The sequence below is a fragment of the Neopsephotus bourkii genome, unplaced genomic scaffold (genome assembly GCF_033783945.1).
Source record: "Neopsephotus bourkii isolate Nb327-2 ecotype Australia unplaced genomic scaffold, CSIRO-AGI_Nbou_v1 NB_1655, whole genome shotgun sequence".
Lineage (NCBI taxonomy): Eukaryota > Metazoa > Chordata > Aves > Psittaciformes > Psittacidae > Neopsephotus > Neopsephotus bourkii.
In genome coordinates this window covers 861,677-877,736 of record NW_026902129.1, presented here as the reverse complement: position 1 = coordinate 877,736, position 16,060 = coordinate 861,677, and the positions used below count along the sequence as shown (strand labels likewise).

The window sequence follows — 16,060 nt, the reverse complement described above, 5'->3', positions numbered from 1 at the left end:
AACATAGAAAAGAGCCCTGCCCTAGAACCACTCAGCCTCAGTTTCCTAATTAACATTGCAATAAAAGCCAGCAGCCCTGCATTTCAAGTCCATAGCCACAAACAGCAGTTTAAATCTTTAAGAAAATAAAAGTCTTTCAATCCTGAGAAGGAATTGCACCTTCTATCCATAATATCCATCCAAAGTTTATTGCATTTTCAGCTGTCCGCTTGCAAAGTTAGTGTTGTTATCTGCTACAGACCTTTAAATATCTGAATTGAGTGGACCACAAAGGAAGTTCTACAGAATACTGCAATGGGGGCAACTGACCCTACTGCTGGTAATTATCTTTGACACAGGACAAGACAGATAAACACTACTGGGAAGTTGTTCACTATGAAATATAATCTGATTAATTCTACAGTATGAGTATATAAATACCTGAGTTTGTTAAGAGTTTTATCTGTCTCTTAAGAAACACGACATAGCACTAAATATTTTCTGAACAAACCTTAAAGATACTACAGAATATATAGTAATAATTTGCGTGACCGATTTCAGTTGCAAATTGATTGAATTTAAATGAGTGGCTAAATACTTTTTATTTCATAAGTACGGAAAGGCAGTGAAGCCAGGAGGAGAGAGGAATGGTAAAGCAGAGGAAGGCTGGAATTTCTTGAAATCAGAGTCTAAAAGCTTGAAAGAGAAAGCTCAGTGAAAGTTACTTGAACAAATAAGGTTAGAAAAACATTAACAGATAAGGAAGATGAATGTAAGAAGAAGGAGTAAAAAATAAAACATATTCATCACCAGCAAACCAACCACAGGTTGCTAATAAAGCACAAACACTGGTCATTCATTTTGATTTTTGGGAGTTCCACAAATGTTAAATATAGTTCAAAATATGCTTGAAGTACAGTAAAAAGAGCAAAAGCTTTTTCAAACAGCTAACTAAAAAGAAAGATCTAAGAAGCAGGAGTTCTATGCAATGATGCTGGAGTTTAAATTAAAGAATCTAAATATACTTCATAACTGAACACTTGCTCTTTACTTCACATGAATGCAGCTGCTGAATGAAGGTATGAAAGCTACCATACCCACAATTAAAGCAAAGTTCTAAAAGTTTATGTGCTTGGAAGAACAGTGGAAAACCCAACCCAGCAATTTCAAAGAACTGTCTCATGAAACTACTGCTCTAGCAACACAAAACTACAAACAACCCAGAGGTATTATTACTGTGAAACAGCAGAAAGAGCCTTCATATTTGAGAAAGAGCAGAAAGACTCACATTGGAAATCAGAATCTTGCTTGCTTAACCGTCAGTGATTTGTCAAAGCAAATGCTAAAGACCACACAGAAATAAATGGCCACAGAATAAAAATACATTAATTCAGTTAATATTAAGCAAGACTAACACAAGAGTCTTCCCCAGAAGAATGCCCCTACACAAGGGTATGTATGCCCTTTGGAATTACTGTGTCTGTCCATGTGCCCAAAAGTACCTGAGAACGAAAAGGAGTTGCACGATCACAGCGTGATCATGACCCAACAAAGGAACATGTGGGGAGCAGGAAAGGGAAATAAACAGGGTTTTAATGCAATAGTTTTAAGGACTCACTTAGAATTTTCATTTAGAATAACCTTGTTCAGAAAAAGATTAACTGAAACCAGAGCTATTGCAAAAAAAGAGCTGCTAATATGAGGAAAAGTGCCTAACATTAAAGGGAAAAAGCAAAGACTGAGAAAAGCATATAATTACTGTCTGCCAAAAGATTACAGTGCTTACCAGTATGATGGAGGCAAAGTTATTCCAGTTCATGAATAGTGTTTCCATTTTAAAAAACCTGTTCATCTCTAATCACAGCCCACTTCAGAAACTGTTGGCACAAGGTTTCTGCTCTGAACAGAAAAGCTGGTGTCAGCTTCTTCAGGAAAAGTTATTCTTTGGATAGCTGGCAGCTCACAACTGCACAATCTCCCCTTTAATGCAGTGTATTTGCAGTTTGTTTGCCATTTTAAAATCTGAGAAATAGAACTTCTCATATGAGTTCCTTGTATTTAGCTATAGAATAACAGTTCCCTAGCGAAGGTGGAAATCCCTCAGTTTGTGTTACAAAGCTAGCAATTAAAAGAAAGTCACCAGTTAAGACAACCAAAAGGCCATTACGGAGTCCAGAAAAGCGTTGCCTGATGGAGCTTGTAAGGTACAACTGTGCCTGGTTAGGGCTGGTAAACTTACAGTAATGCAAAACAGTAACTGTATCAATGTAGCCTCCAGAGACACCAAACTATCTTTGGTGACCTACCTCAGTCTTTACAAACTATTAAAGTTCCAAGACAACATCATGCAGTGATGCAGCTTCACGCAGTGGTACTTATTTTGTGAAGTATGAGTCCGCTGCCAGTCAGGTGCTAACAGCTGCACTTGCAGATACCATTACCTCACAAAATAAAAGGTTACATACAGGAGATCAGCATCAGTGGCAAGATACATCTGCAGAGTTCTTCCAATGGTCACTCAACAGATGATCTCTCAGGGCACAATGTAAAGCATATGTATGTTTCAGAGAAGTAGTGCAACTGTTGGGACTTTTCTAGAATCAGTGCAACCACAAATGCTGAAGGCCCACAAAAAAAAACAAGAAATTGAATGTGATTTTAAAATATAAGGAAATAACAGTACTAGAACAAGCACCATGGAATGCAGGATAAAAAGCAAAGCCACAAGAACCTTCAATAAGCATTTATTCTAAAATAGAACAACCAGCATTTTTGCACTGTTGACTTTTTCAAAATGAGTATCCTTTCCATCATTTAGCTAAAGAATGATTCAGTACTTATTAAAAAAAGAAAACCAAAACAAAACACTGCTACTATATTGAGGCTCCATTATTTTTTTTTAATGAAACAAACAGAGAACCCCATGGTAACAACCCACGTTCAATAACAAGCTGCAACTATTTAAGGTATTTTTCCATTACCAATTTAATACACTCCTACACCCTGTTCTACTACAGCTACAGTACAACAAAGAAAAGCTACTGAAGAGAGCAGGACAAATTCTCCTGGGTTCTCCTTAGAGCTTTCTCCACTTGCTGTTTCTTAAATCAGCAGGCAGCACTTCTGCTGACTATTTCTCTGGTGTAGTAGCAGGCTGGTAGACATAGAAACACTTGGCCCCACTGACCCTTTGGGAGATGCCCTTCCACCTCTTCCCTGGATGCACCTCTTAACTGCATGCCCAAGAAAAAAATAGTAACTTTATCATCCCCACAAGCAGACAGTACTATTTACAGAAACTATTTTTCAATGACATGTAATGCGTAAACACAAAGTGTCCATTACATTTACCTCTTACTCACTTTCCAGATGTTCAAGATAACAGATTTTGATTACTTTCTCAGAAAGTTCATAGAATAATTTCATTACTTTCTTAGAAAGCATCTCTAATCATTTTTTAATCACTATTGGCCTGTACTGTCCTATAACCATCACCGCACACCTTCAAATCAGGTTCTTACGAACTATCACTTAGTATCAAATCTGTTACTGGTTTCTAATCCTCTGCTCCCATTATATACCAGAAGCATTCAATTGTCTATACCATTCTACTTTTTTGCCTACATGCACATGCCAACTTCAACGCTATATGAAAGTCTAGACGTCAACATGTTCTACAGATCCTCACTACTTGCAGCCCAGTTTCAACAGCACTTTCTTAACGCTTACATGTGTTGAAGTACTGTGCCATCTTCTGAGACAATGAGAATCATCAATGAAAGAAACAAAAATAAAGCTCATTTAGAGTCAATTCACAGTAAATACTGATATTTAGAGCAACAAGCTTACACACGACAAATTTCATAGAAGCATAGAAGGGTTTGGTTGGAAGGCACCTTAAAGCTCATCCAGTTCCAAGCCCCTGCCACAGGGAGGGCCACGTTCCACTAGAGCAGGTTGCTCCAAGCCCCTGTGTCCAACCTGGCCTTGAACACTGCCAGGGATGGGGCAGCCACAGCTTTTCTGGGTACCCTGTGCCAGCGCCTCAGCATCCTCACAGGGAAAATTTTCTTCCTTGCACCTAATCTCAGCCTCCGTTCTGTCAGGCTAAAGCCATTCCCCCTTATCCTGCCCTTGTAAAAAGCCCCTCTTCACTTTTATTGTACGCTCCCTTTGGACACTGGAAGCTGCATGAAGGTCTCCCCGGAGCTTTCTCTTCTCCAGGTTGAATAAACCCAGCTCTCTCTCAGCCTGTCTCCATAGCAGAGGTGCTCCAGCCCTCTGATCATTTTCATGGCCCTTCTCACACTTTTTCTATCCACAAGTTCCCAGCTACATCCAGTAATTCAGTTCAGGTGAGTGGATTGACACTCCAAGGTAAACTTCTCCAAACCCAAGGAACATAAAACAATGGAAAAAGCATGTCACATACATCAAAATATTACGCAGTGCTGGAGTGCTTTTCATCTGTTCCTATATCATCACTAAGCAATTACATTAAGCGTGGAAGCAGATGTATATTAAGATAACTTTCTGTGCCCCAATACATTTACTTACAGCACTTTAAAGCCAAGACAATAAATGCTCAAAGAACTCACCACAGAAGTGTTGATTTCATTTTACAGGTAATTTGTGACCAAACCCCCACACACCTCCAAAGATGTCTGATGCTGACACTGATACTTTAAAGAGGTAAAACTGATCCTGGACTTTTCTCATTTCAAGCCAAAGATGTCTGCAAGTACCTCTAAAATGAGGGAGTCTCCAAGTAGATCACATACAAATTCAGTGTAGTACTGCTTCATCTACAAAACGTTTTTATTGTCGGTGAAATACATGGCACTTCAAATATCATGCCAGGATTCAAAGTAGAAATCACTTAAAACACGTGGGGCAGATCACAGCACAGAGCTCTTTTCAGGCTCCTTCCAAACTCACGAATGTGTCCATCTCTCTATCATCATTAACACCCTTTGCGATCATAACAGCAGGGCATACAAAGAAAACAAAATAAAAGAAACTGTGGCCTAAAATAAAACAGAAAAGCCCAACTAAGCATCAGAAAGCCTGCCTGAACCATACCACAACTCCATCGAATGGGCACGCCCTGCTTGCTGCTCTGGGGAACCGGGGAACCGTGAAGCTGTGGTAACACGCTTCAAGGAAGTGCGAAAGACACCGAAATAAACAGCTGTGATTTCAGGTCATCTGCTTTTCTCTCCTTCCCCTCATTCCGCCCTTTCCACTCAGTCCCGGAGGGTGAATGGCACCTTCCCACAGGCCTGCGGGCAGGGGGCGATGAATCGAGCTCGGCAGGCGGGAGGGAACAGCCTTGCCGGAAGGGCTCGGCCGGTCCCGGCTTCCCCTCTCCGGCTCTGACAGCGGCCGCAGGGAAGGCGGCCGCACACCGCTGCCGCCACCGTTACCCTTTCGCTTTCTATTCTCCCACCTGGCGAGGAGTCCCCGCGAGCCGCCGTGCCCTCCCGCTCCTCTAAACCCGAAGAACCGGGTTCCCATCCTGCTTCCCCGCCCCGTCCGGGTTTGTATGTACATGACACCCTCCCCCCTCCCCGGCCCTCGCCCTCTTCTTACCCGGGCCACAGGGAGCCTTACCTGCGGGCCAGCCTGCTGCAGCACCAGAACGCCTTTATAGAGAGAGGGGGACTGTTGCCTTCTCCCCTCCCCGCCTTACACGGGTGCGAGGAACTCGCAGATCCAGGAATCGCCGCAGGCTCCTTCCTTCCCTCACTCCCCACGCCCAGAGTCCAAGGAAAGGAGGTAGAAGCCGCCCCAGGGTGAGCGCGGTGCCCGCCAGGCACGGTCCGTCCAGAGGCCGCAGCAAGGCAGCTGCTGCCTTTCTTCACCCTCCCGTCCCTTCCCCGACAGGGGCCGCAGGGACCTGAGCTTTGGCAAAGACAAGCCGCACCGCTCCAGGCCGCCCTCCTCCTCCCCCGCCCCGCGCTTTTGCCTCCTCCCCTTCAATGCTGGGCGGTTACAGCTGCACCGAAAACGCGGCTGGAAGCAGCGGTTAATTCGGAGCCGAGGAGGACGGAGTCAGCACCGAGAAAAGGGAGACCGGGCGGCAAGAACCGGCACTCGGACACCGGCACCGGCCCTCACGGAGGCCAACAAACCGCACTGCGCAGGCGTGCGGCTCGCCGCCAGGGAGAAAGGGGCGAGCGGGCGGTGGGCGCGCATGCGCGGGGCGGGCGGGTGCGGCTGAGAGACGCTGGCGGGCGGTGGTATGGGGAAGGGGGCGTTGTGTCTTGAGAAGGCTGTAGTGCTGAGGGGAGGTGCGGCCGCGGGCGGACCCAGTTAAATGCGGTGCCGGAGAACAGAGTTCTTCTTTCCTGTTCTCTGTTCCTCAGCCGGCAGTGGAGGGAGGGGGTCGTGCTTTTTGGTGAGGAGAAAAGTGATGGCGCCCGCCGGCGGCCAGATCTGCGTCTCGGCTCGCCTTATCACTGGGTAGGCCGGCTGACTCACCGCTGTGGTGGGGCGAGGTAGGTCCGCGACCTTCTCCTTTGTGTTTGCTGCTCGGTTTTAGCTGGGGGTTGATTTTATCGAGCAGCGTTCCGCAGCGAGAGCCGCGGGAGGCTGCAGCCGCCCTCGCAGAACCGGAGTGGAAATCGCCGCGCACCCTGCGAGCCCCGCCAGGCTGCACTTCCCGCTGTAAGTCTTCAGTGCGGTGTTCACCTGGCACTGGAAGGTTACGTGGACGGGTGCCAGGCTGGGTGTGTGGGTGAAAATACCGCGTAAGCATTTGACACCTTATCTCGTACAAATGTGCCCCTAGTTACGAACTATAAACATACAAATACAACCTAGTATCCTAATTCCTCAGGATAACATACCGAGAGAAATTACCAGTATATTTATTCCAGTTATATGTAAGAGCCAACTAACAAGTAAAAAGTTAAGCAACAATAGGACAATAGGAAACGGCCTCAAACTGTGGCAGGGGAGGTTTAGATTGGATATTCGGAAAAATTTCTTCACAGAGAGAATGCTCAGGCATTCAGACAGGCTGTCCAGGGCTATGGTGGGGTCACTGTCCCTGTAAGTGTTCATAAACTCTGTAGACGAGGCACTTAGTGACATGGTTTAGCAGTGGCCTTTGCAGTGCTTGGGAACGGTTGGACTTGATGATTTTAAAGGTCTTTTCCAACCTCGTTGATTCTATTGGTGAGATTCTGCTGTGAAGCAGGCTTCGGATCAGATCTGTAGTCATTTGCTTTTTGATACCCCTGTCACTGAGTAAGAACTGTAAGAACATAAAGATGATCAGAGGTCCAGAGGAGACTGCATTTTGTATGTTGGAACTCACACTGGAACAAAAAAGCACTGTTAAATTTACAAGCCCAGTGGTAGGACTCATGAGCATTCACCAGAGCCCTTGGCAGAGGTCAAATGTTTTACTAAAATAAGCTCAAGTGGATATGCATAAAGAATAAGAGACATGCAAGTGAATTAATTGTTATAAAACAACTTCATTTAGTTTTGTTAGTATTTTATAACTGTCTAAGAAATCCTGTACTGTCTCAATCTCCTCGGTTGATCATACAACATAGCCTCACCATGCTTATTTTTAACATTATGTTAATTTCTTTATTGTGAATAATGTTCTCACTGCTGGGAGATGAAGTAGGAAATTTCTCATGGGATATCATTAGGAAAGACCAAAAACCTAAAAGTACGACAATCTACATCTTTATTTGAAGTATATTCTTACAGAAGCAACCACCTGCTGATTTTCTGGACTTTATGAGAAGTCTTCATTAAAAACATCGTGAGCCATTTTGGTTTGGTCTAGCTGTAAGGAGACTTCATTTGTTCCCTCCTGAGTGGATGGTTTGGAACCTTCTGCAATCTGGGATGACACAGGTCTGTGTGAGATGATTATCTGTTACATAAAGGGGAAATGTTTTCAATCATTTGTACGTTATTCTCTGATGAAGTGTTGGTATTTGCATAAGTTCAGTCTTTTGATACCATAGGCTGCACGTTTTTCTTTAAGACACAATCTCCTTTAGAGCAGACAGGCTTTTTTTTTCCCCTTGAAAGAACAATTGTTCACTTGACTGAAAAGCAGTGCTTAGTGCAGTTACTACAGACAGTGGTACTGGATGTCACAGTGGAATTCCGAGTTCAGCATCATTAATGAGTAGTTAAACAGTCAAGTTAGATACAATTCCATTATAAACCTTTAATTAGAAGCCAGAAAACGAAGGTTATGTTGGACTTCCGCTGTGAAATGGGTGCAGTTGCAAAATACACGATTAGTTATGAGTCTGCCTTGAACAAAATCTTACTGAAGCTACTATAAATCTTGCCTTGTTAATAAAGAGTTTCTGCTGAAAATAAATGTGCGAACAAATGAGCGTTGAATCTTCCTTTAAATGTATTTTCTGTACATTGTTATCTTTGTATACAGTAGGTTAATACAAATTCTTTGACATACCTAATAGAACCTGTTGATTTACTCCTTTCCCTTTTCTCTGAAAAGGTGTGTCTCAAACTCTTTTGTTTCGTTGGGGCATTCCATTGGTGAAATCTTAGCTCTTTCTACAGTGATGGTCACTTAAATAAGTATATCTAGGATGAATCTGTAAGTCAGCTGTATGAAACACAACAATGTCAACTTTCTGCAATGATTTATATATAGTTTTAGAGATTTTTGTCAATGAAACAATTTTGATGGGAGAAAAATGTTTTTCCATGTAATATTTGCTATTTATACAGTTTTGAATACCTTCTCTTTTTTTGTCCCTTTCCTGAGGATCTTCCCATGAAGCTTTTGTTTCATGATTGTTTCATGATGCCTCCGGTTAAGAACAGAATACTAATGGCATACATGTAGGATTATAGTCTAACTTAAGCCAATGTGTTTTCCCTTCTGTGACCTCCCTGTTTTCTCCCTCTATCTCTCTTAAACCTATACCCCTAACCCTCCATCCCTCCTCCAAAGAATAACTTCCAGCTATTAGTTTAACTGGTAGATTAGTTTAGTGATGGAGACTGATTGGTTTAACATAGCAGTCATTATTTATCATTATTGTCTATGATTCTGTATTTAATTTTCACATAGAGCTTTTCATTGTTATTCTATTGTAAAAACAACTAAAGATCCAAGTATCGTTGTCCTTATAGACCTGATAAATGTACTTCTACATGTCTTTATGTTCCATTTTATATATATATAGAAATACTGATAATTTCCTGTGCTAAATATCATTCATGAAAACTCAGCCTGAAGTCATGATCTATTTTTTCTGTGTTACATGTCCCCCAAAAAGGATTGTGTAAATGGTGATCGATTTTACTGCTGACACACAAGCCATGTAGAGGAAATCACACTTTTATACAGTTGTGTTGAGTTTGCAAAACTAAGGAGCAGTGTCTATATTAAGCACAAGTGAATAAATGTGGATCTTTTAGTTTGTACTCGTGTTTTTCTTAGTTTTCTGATGTCCATTTTTTTCATGGAGAAATGTCATAGAATGTAAAGTTTAAATATGACTTTTCAATATAGATTTTTTAACACTAAAATCTAATGGATGTTTATCAGACTCTCTTATGCCTGCTATCCCCACACCGAAATTATCTTTACCTACTACAATGTTCCCACTAGTATACAGTTGAACATATTCATATATTCATATAAATAAGACATACCCACTCTGATCTTTTTGTCTTCTTTAGAAAATATAATTCAAATACTCTTTTATTTTTGCTTCCTACCTGAAGGAACCACTCCTTTACAATTCTCTTCAATGTCAAGTGCACATTCTCCATGTAAAACTTTCTCCATGTAAGGCTTTCACTGAGCCACTTTCTAATTTTCTCTAGCAACAAAGTTAACCCTCTGTCTGAAAAAGGACCAAATGGGATAACTGAAAGTCAGAGAGAGGTTTCTTTTCCAGCAGTATCAAGCCTCTATGCTGCTTGCTGCTGCTCACTGCTTCAAGTGTGCTGCTTCCCTGTTAGTGTATGTCTGATGTTAATTTGCGTCAGTATTTGAAGCTGAGGGCCATACAGCTTCATGAGGGTCATACTTTCCTTCATGCAAGTACTGTTAAATTGGAGAAACAAATGACACAGGAATTTAAATGTCAGGCTGAGCTTTACTTTAAGATTGCCAAATCTGTATATTGCTCAGAGAAGCTAATCAATTTTATCTTCTTTGTAGACCTAATCACCATTGCTTTTGCTCCATTTATTTTTACAACTCATGAGCAGACACTGCCACTTCAGTCAGTGGCAGCTATGGATGCTCAGCACTGTGAGAGAAACAAACTGTTCAAATTAAGCAGATTTGGTTTTAGTTCTATTAACTGAATGGAAAATCAGAAGACTGGGAATTCAGTAGTGTTTTTCTATAAGGTACATATACCTAAAGATCTAGGGCAAAACCAGCTTCGCTATGTTGTGACTACATCAGGTAACAGCTCCAATGCTTGAAATTGTAAGACTATTATACTCTGCAAATGTGGTTGGTTGTTTTATAAGGCAAGTTTCCAGTCATGATATTTTACAGAAATACTACGTTACTGGAATTCAACTACTAGAAAACAATGAGGAAGATGAAAAATGTGAAAATTTTACATGAATGTTTGTAATATTTAATTAATTTAAATAAAATACAGTTGAAACCATGTCTTACATGTCTTCAAATCTAAGCTGTTGATGTTTCTTTATTCATTTCTGTATAAAGGATTTTGATATATCACTCTTCAGACTTCTGTTAAGCTAGAAAGTAAGCTGCTGTAAGACTCCATATGTCCAGATGTAACACTAGAACCAGCCAAACTGAAAAGTGGATATATAATTTGAAAATATTTAAACAAATTAAGCTAAATGAAATTTATAATATTGCTTTAAATGTACATTGCATTTTAGAGCTTGAACATAGAATTACTTAGATTTTGTGGCAAATTTGTCTCTATGTGGACTTCATGTTGTGTCTTCCAAGGGTTGTGGCATCTCAAGCTTTGAGACTTAGAAGGAATAAAACGCAAGTATTTATGTATGTAATGCACAGTTCTGATCTCAAAAAAACCTTTAATATTGTAGAATTCTGGATCTGATGTATAAACAAGGAAAGATTATTTGCAATTTCTAAGGTTTTGGGTTGCCTTTTTAGGGGTTTTTAAGATGATCATGCATATAATCGTGATTGTTAAAGGATGTCCTAAATTACACCTGTGTGTGATACCTATGCAACTCTATAAGACTTATTGAATTGTATTAGCAAGAGTCAAAACTGTTTCAAACAGGGTAAACAAAGCTATAGTTGATGCAAGGAAAGAGTCTCCCTTCTACTATTTCTAGGCTGAGTAAATGTACAAGTGGTATAAAAGCAAGCAGATGTCACTCCAAATATACACTGGCCAGTTCTGCTTCCAGGCACGATTTAATTCTGAAGAGTGACAGTCTTGCTCAACATTTCTGTAGCATTCAAGAGGAGATCCAGTAACTTTTGTGATGATTCATGCCTGGATATTTTGTACACTTATTAATTATTCCGACCAGTGCAGCTAAAAAAAAGAGAATGAACGCACGCAAGCTGGATTACAGCTTCTTGTGCAGACTTGTTTATTAGCACCCATTTAAGAGAGCCAGTTGGTTACTTACACAACCTCAGCTCAGCTTGCACAGGTGTCACCGAGGGCACCACTTTTAAAAAGTGGGATTACACAACTGTAATGAGGACAGTTTCACAGGGAGAACTTTAGTTACAAGGAAGTGAGACAGTGAGCAAGAAATAATGCTGGGTGACAGCAGGAGCCAAGGTTGGGTTGTGGGCCTGGGAAGGGGTACCCAAACTAAATGACAACAACTACAAAAAGTGTATGTGGTGTGTCAGAACCAAGGCGCAACAAACACGGGGTTTTGGTTGTTTTTTTTTTTTGCATACTGTTTTTACAGTGATTTTTCATAGCAGAGCTGTACTTTGAACCACACCTTAAGCTTTTATGCAAAAACTTAGTTTGGCTACTTTATGACAGACATCAGATTCTTTAATTACTTAAAGGCTGAAAACATACTTCTAGGATATAATGAAAATAGAACAGGTTAGTCTACCAATTTAAGAATCCTTCAAGTCACGAACAGAAACTAATTTCTGTGAAGATCTACAGAATACACATATATGCAATGTGTATAAACCAGAACATTATGTACAAATGAATTAAGTATTAAACCTAGGCTAAACGGAATCTCAAAACAGGTTGTGGTGTCTAAAGACAAGCAATTACTTAAATAACCATTTTGTGCTGTTAGGTTACTCTTTTCCCAAAGACGCCACAGTATTCTTCTACACTCTCCACGCCTGCTTTACTTCAAAACCTTTGAGAAGAAATTTAAACAGTCACCAGACCAGCATAAGTAAGATGTGTGCTGACTTCTCAAGTTTTTCCTGTTTCCTGAATCAATACCACAGTTCTCAATTCTGGGTAATCGAGACAGCCACATTCATTTTTAGAACAACCAGTTCTGCATCTGCATTTATCTACTTTTGTATGTTTTAGAGAAGACATTTGGTTGGGTTGCTTGTAAAAGATGGTGGTACCAAACAGAACCAGGAGGATAATAACTGGTATTTAAACATAAAAACATGGGTTAATACAAATAAAATTTAGTTGCTTGAAACTACGTAACTCCGTAATAGTTGTTGTATTCCTTATAATTCGTCATAAATAAGTGTAAAAGTATTAATAAGTGTCTGGAGTATAACCTAGAAAAGGAAGTAAGTAGCTTCCTATCTATATGTTGTTATTGTTAAAATAGGCACACATTTTTTGTCAAAGAAAAACAACTTTCATGCTGGATGAGGAAAAACAGTAAATACGCTTGTTTTAAACTAGCTGTTTGAGGTTTGTGCATGTTCATATATGTCAGATTTATAAGAGTAGCATCCCAGAAAGGCTATTAAGATGTTTTGTAAAATGTTACCCCAGAAATTATTGAGATCATGAAAAAAGTTGAGGACATTGAACTGAAGCGCATCTAAGCTTTTCTTGAATGCAATTATTTTACTCACTGGCTCTATTTTGGGGCAACATAAGATGAAAGAGCAAAACCAAACTGCCCTATTTTACATCTGCCCTTGAGCATGTTAGGTTAAGATAAGAAGTGTGAGTTCCACTTGGAGGTTTTGTAAAAAATCCAGAGGCTTTTAATCTTAAATCATTCCCATGATAATAGCAAAAATTTAGAGCCCAGCATACAGCCTGGAAAGTAACCTCAGTGGCTCACTCAAGTTGCTCCGGGGCCAGCCCATGTCTGGCACAGTGCTAAGTATGTACAAGGTCAGCTTTAGGTACCCCTGAAGCTGAGGAAAGCTACTGCTGTTCGCAGCCTCTTCCTGATAGGGAGCGTGCTCTTGCTACAGGTTGCTATAATAAAAGTGCTTGGAAGGTCAGGACCACAGTGAGGTGAAGGTTTTTACACTGGTGTACTGAAAGACCTGATACTTGTGTCCTTAATGTGAGGCAGTACCACTGTTCTCATTTCTCAGTACTGTTTGTACTCTACAGCAATTCAATTTTCTGATACTTTGCCTCTTCTCTGCACTGCAAAGTCTGATTTTGAGTTATGTTTCAAATTCTGTTAATAGCTTGTATTTTCAATGCTTATACTTTCCCTATTTGAGAAATATCAACATACAAAAATATTCTTAAGTACTTACAATGCAACAGTCAGATGTTAAAAATCAAATCTTATTTTTTATTTAAAGTCTAGAAATGTTTTCTTTGTTAAATGATTTACTTACTAGGTTTCTCATTCTTAAAGGAAGTGTTTCATTTCAGTCAGCAAGCCTTATTAAGCATATTCAGTATTTACATTCTTCTCCCTTACCCTCCTAAAAATCTTATTTTCTGGAGACAAGCCTCAAATTTCTATGCTTTCAGTATTTCTACCATTGAGCAGCCTTTGTCTTTGAGTAGTCTTAATGTTAGACTAAATTAACAAAACAACAAAATTATCCCACTACAGCAGAAATAAAATTAGTTTCACTAACTAGAAGTAAAATTACTAGTTGTCATTAATGGGGTTTATTTCATAAGAGTTAAATATCCTGTCTGCGGTGGTAATCTTCTCAAATAAATATGAGGGAACTCTCTCCCCATCATTATTTATTTTGCACCATATAACAAAGCTTTAGACTTGATCCTTTCTGCTTCTGTCATGGCGTCTCTACATGAATAATGCAACTGGACTTGTTTGTAAATCAATGTTAAAAAGACAAAGCTGCATTCCAAAAGTGCAAATCTTTGAACTTAGAATTCAGAAATTTCATGCACTTACGGAGAGTGATTTGAAAACTGTCCATGTACCTGCCTCTCTGGTCTGGTCTATGTTTGCAGGCTACCACCCATCTGTTCTTGGCTTCACCAAGGGGAAGTCGTGCTTGACCAATCTTTTAGCCTTTTATGAGGAAATAACGCGGTGGATGGATGATGGTAGAGCGGTGGATGTGGTCTACCTCGACTTCAGCAAAGCGTTTGACACGGTCTCCCACAGCATCCTTGCGGCTAAATTGAGGAAGTGTGGTCTGGATGATCGGGTAGTGAGGTGACTGTGAACTGGCTGAAGGAGAGAAGCCAGAGAGTTGTAGTCTATGGGGCGGAGTCTAGTTGGAGGCCTGTATCTAGTGGAGTGCCTCAAGGGTCGGTACTGGGCCCAGTATTATTTAATATATTCATCAACGATTTAGATGAGGGAATTGAGTGTACTATCAGCAAGTTTGCTGATGACACTAAGCTGGGAGGGGTGGCCGACACGCCAGAAGGCTGTGCTGCCATCCAGAGGGACCTGGACAGGCTGGAGAGTTGGGCGGGGAATAACTTGATGAAATATAACAAGGGAAAGTGTAGAGTCCTGCATCTGGGCAGGAACAACCCCAGGTTCCAGTATAGGCTGGGGAACGACCTGTTAGAGAGCAGTGTAGGGGAGAGGGACCTGGGGGTCCTGGTGGACGACAGGGTGACCATGAGCCGACACTGTGCCCTTGTGGCCAAGAAGGCCAATGGCATCCTGGGGTGTATTAGAAGGGGGGTGGTTAGTAGGTCGAGAGAGGTCCTCCTTCCCCTCTACTCGGCCCTGGTGAGACCTCATCTGGAATATTGTGTCCAGTTCTGGGGCCCTCAGTTTAAAAAGGACAGGGACCTGCTGGAGAGAGTCCAGCGCAGGGCAACTAAGATGATTAAGGGAGTGGAGCATCTCCCTTATGAGGAAAGACTGAGGGAGCTGGGTCTCTACAGTTTGGAGAAGAGGAGATTGAGGGGTGACCTTATTAGTGTATATAAATATATAAAGGGGGAGTGTCACGAGGATGGAGCCAGGCTCTTCTCAGTGGCAAACAATGAAAGGACAAGGGGTAATGGATACAAATTGGAGCACAAGAGGTTCCACTTAAACCTGAGAAGAAACTTCTTCTCAGTGAGGGTGACGGAACACTGGAACAGGCTGCCCAGGGAGGTTGTGGAATCTCCTTCTTTGGAGACATTCAAGACCCGCCTGGACACGTTCCTGTGTAACCTTATCTAGGTGTTCCTGCTCCGGCAGGGGGATTGGACTAGATGATCTTTTGAGGTCCCTTCCAATCTCTAACCTACTGTGATACTGTGTGATACTGTGTTCTCTTTGCTCTCAGGCTTGTGGTTGAGCAACCACTGTGTTTTTGTGTATGATGTCTGCTTTTCCAGTTTTGGTTTTGGAGACTAACTATTCTCCTGAAGCAGCAATTTCTCCTTTGAACTCCAGAGAAGTACCATCTTGATTCTGAAGTATTTCAGGCTGCTTAGGTAAGAAAAGTCACTCAGAGAACTGCTCGATAGCTGCATGGCTGGTTTGCAGGCTCTAAGGTGGTGGCAACAAGAGTATGTAAGTATGCACTGTGTACTCTATAGATACTGACACCATAGACGCTAAAGCAACCCCAGTCATGCTGGTTTGTTATTTCATAGTAGTCCACAGTTACATCCCTATATCTAACTTCCCTGTGTCCCCTGCTTAAGCATATACTAAATGGGCTATACCAGAAGACGCCAAGCCCATGTAGCTTTTGGGCAGTATATTG

General features: G+C 41.3%; 1 protein-coding gene across 17 annotated transcripts in view; it reads right to left on the bottom strand.

Moving 5' to 3' along the window:
• The window catches only part of LRRFIP2 (LRR binding FLII interacting protein 2), a 53,262-nt gene extending 47,084 nt beyond the window's left edge, over positions 1 to 6,178 (bottom strand). For 4 of the 17 annotated variants that reach the window (XM_061374918.1, XM_061374920.1, XM_061374919.1 and 1 more), the window contains exon 1: positions 5,593 to 6,177. The gene's annotated coding sequence lies outside the window, so the exon portion shown is untranslated. Of the gene's footprint in view, positions 1 to 5,592 lie in introns of all 17 variants that reach the window. The other 13 variants (XM_061374926.1, XM_061374922.1, XM_061374925.1 and 10 more) reach the window with 10 other exon arrangements.
• Between the last annotated feature and the right edge of the window lie 9,882 nt (positions 6,179 to 16,060).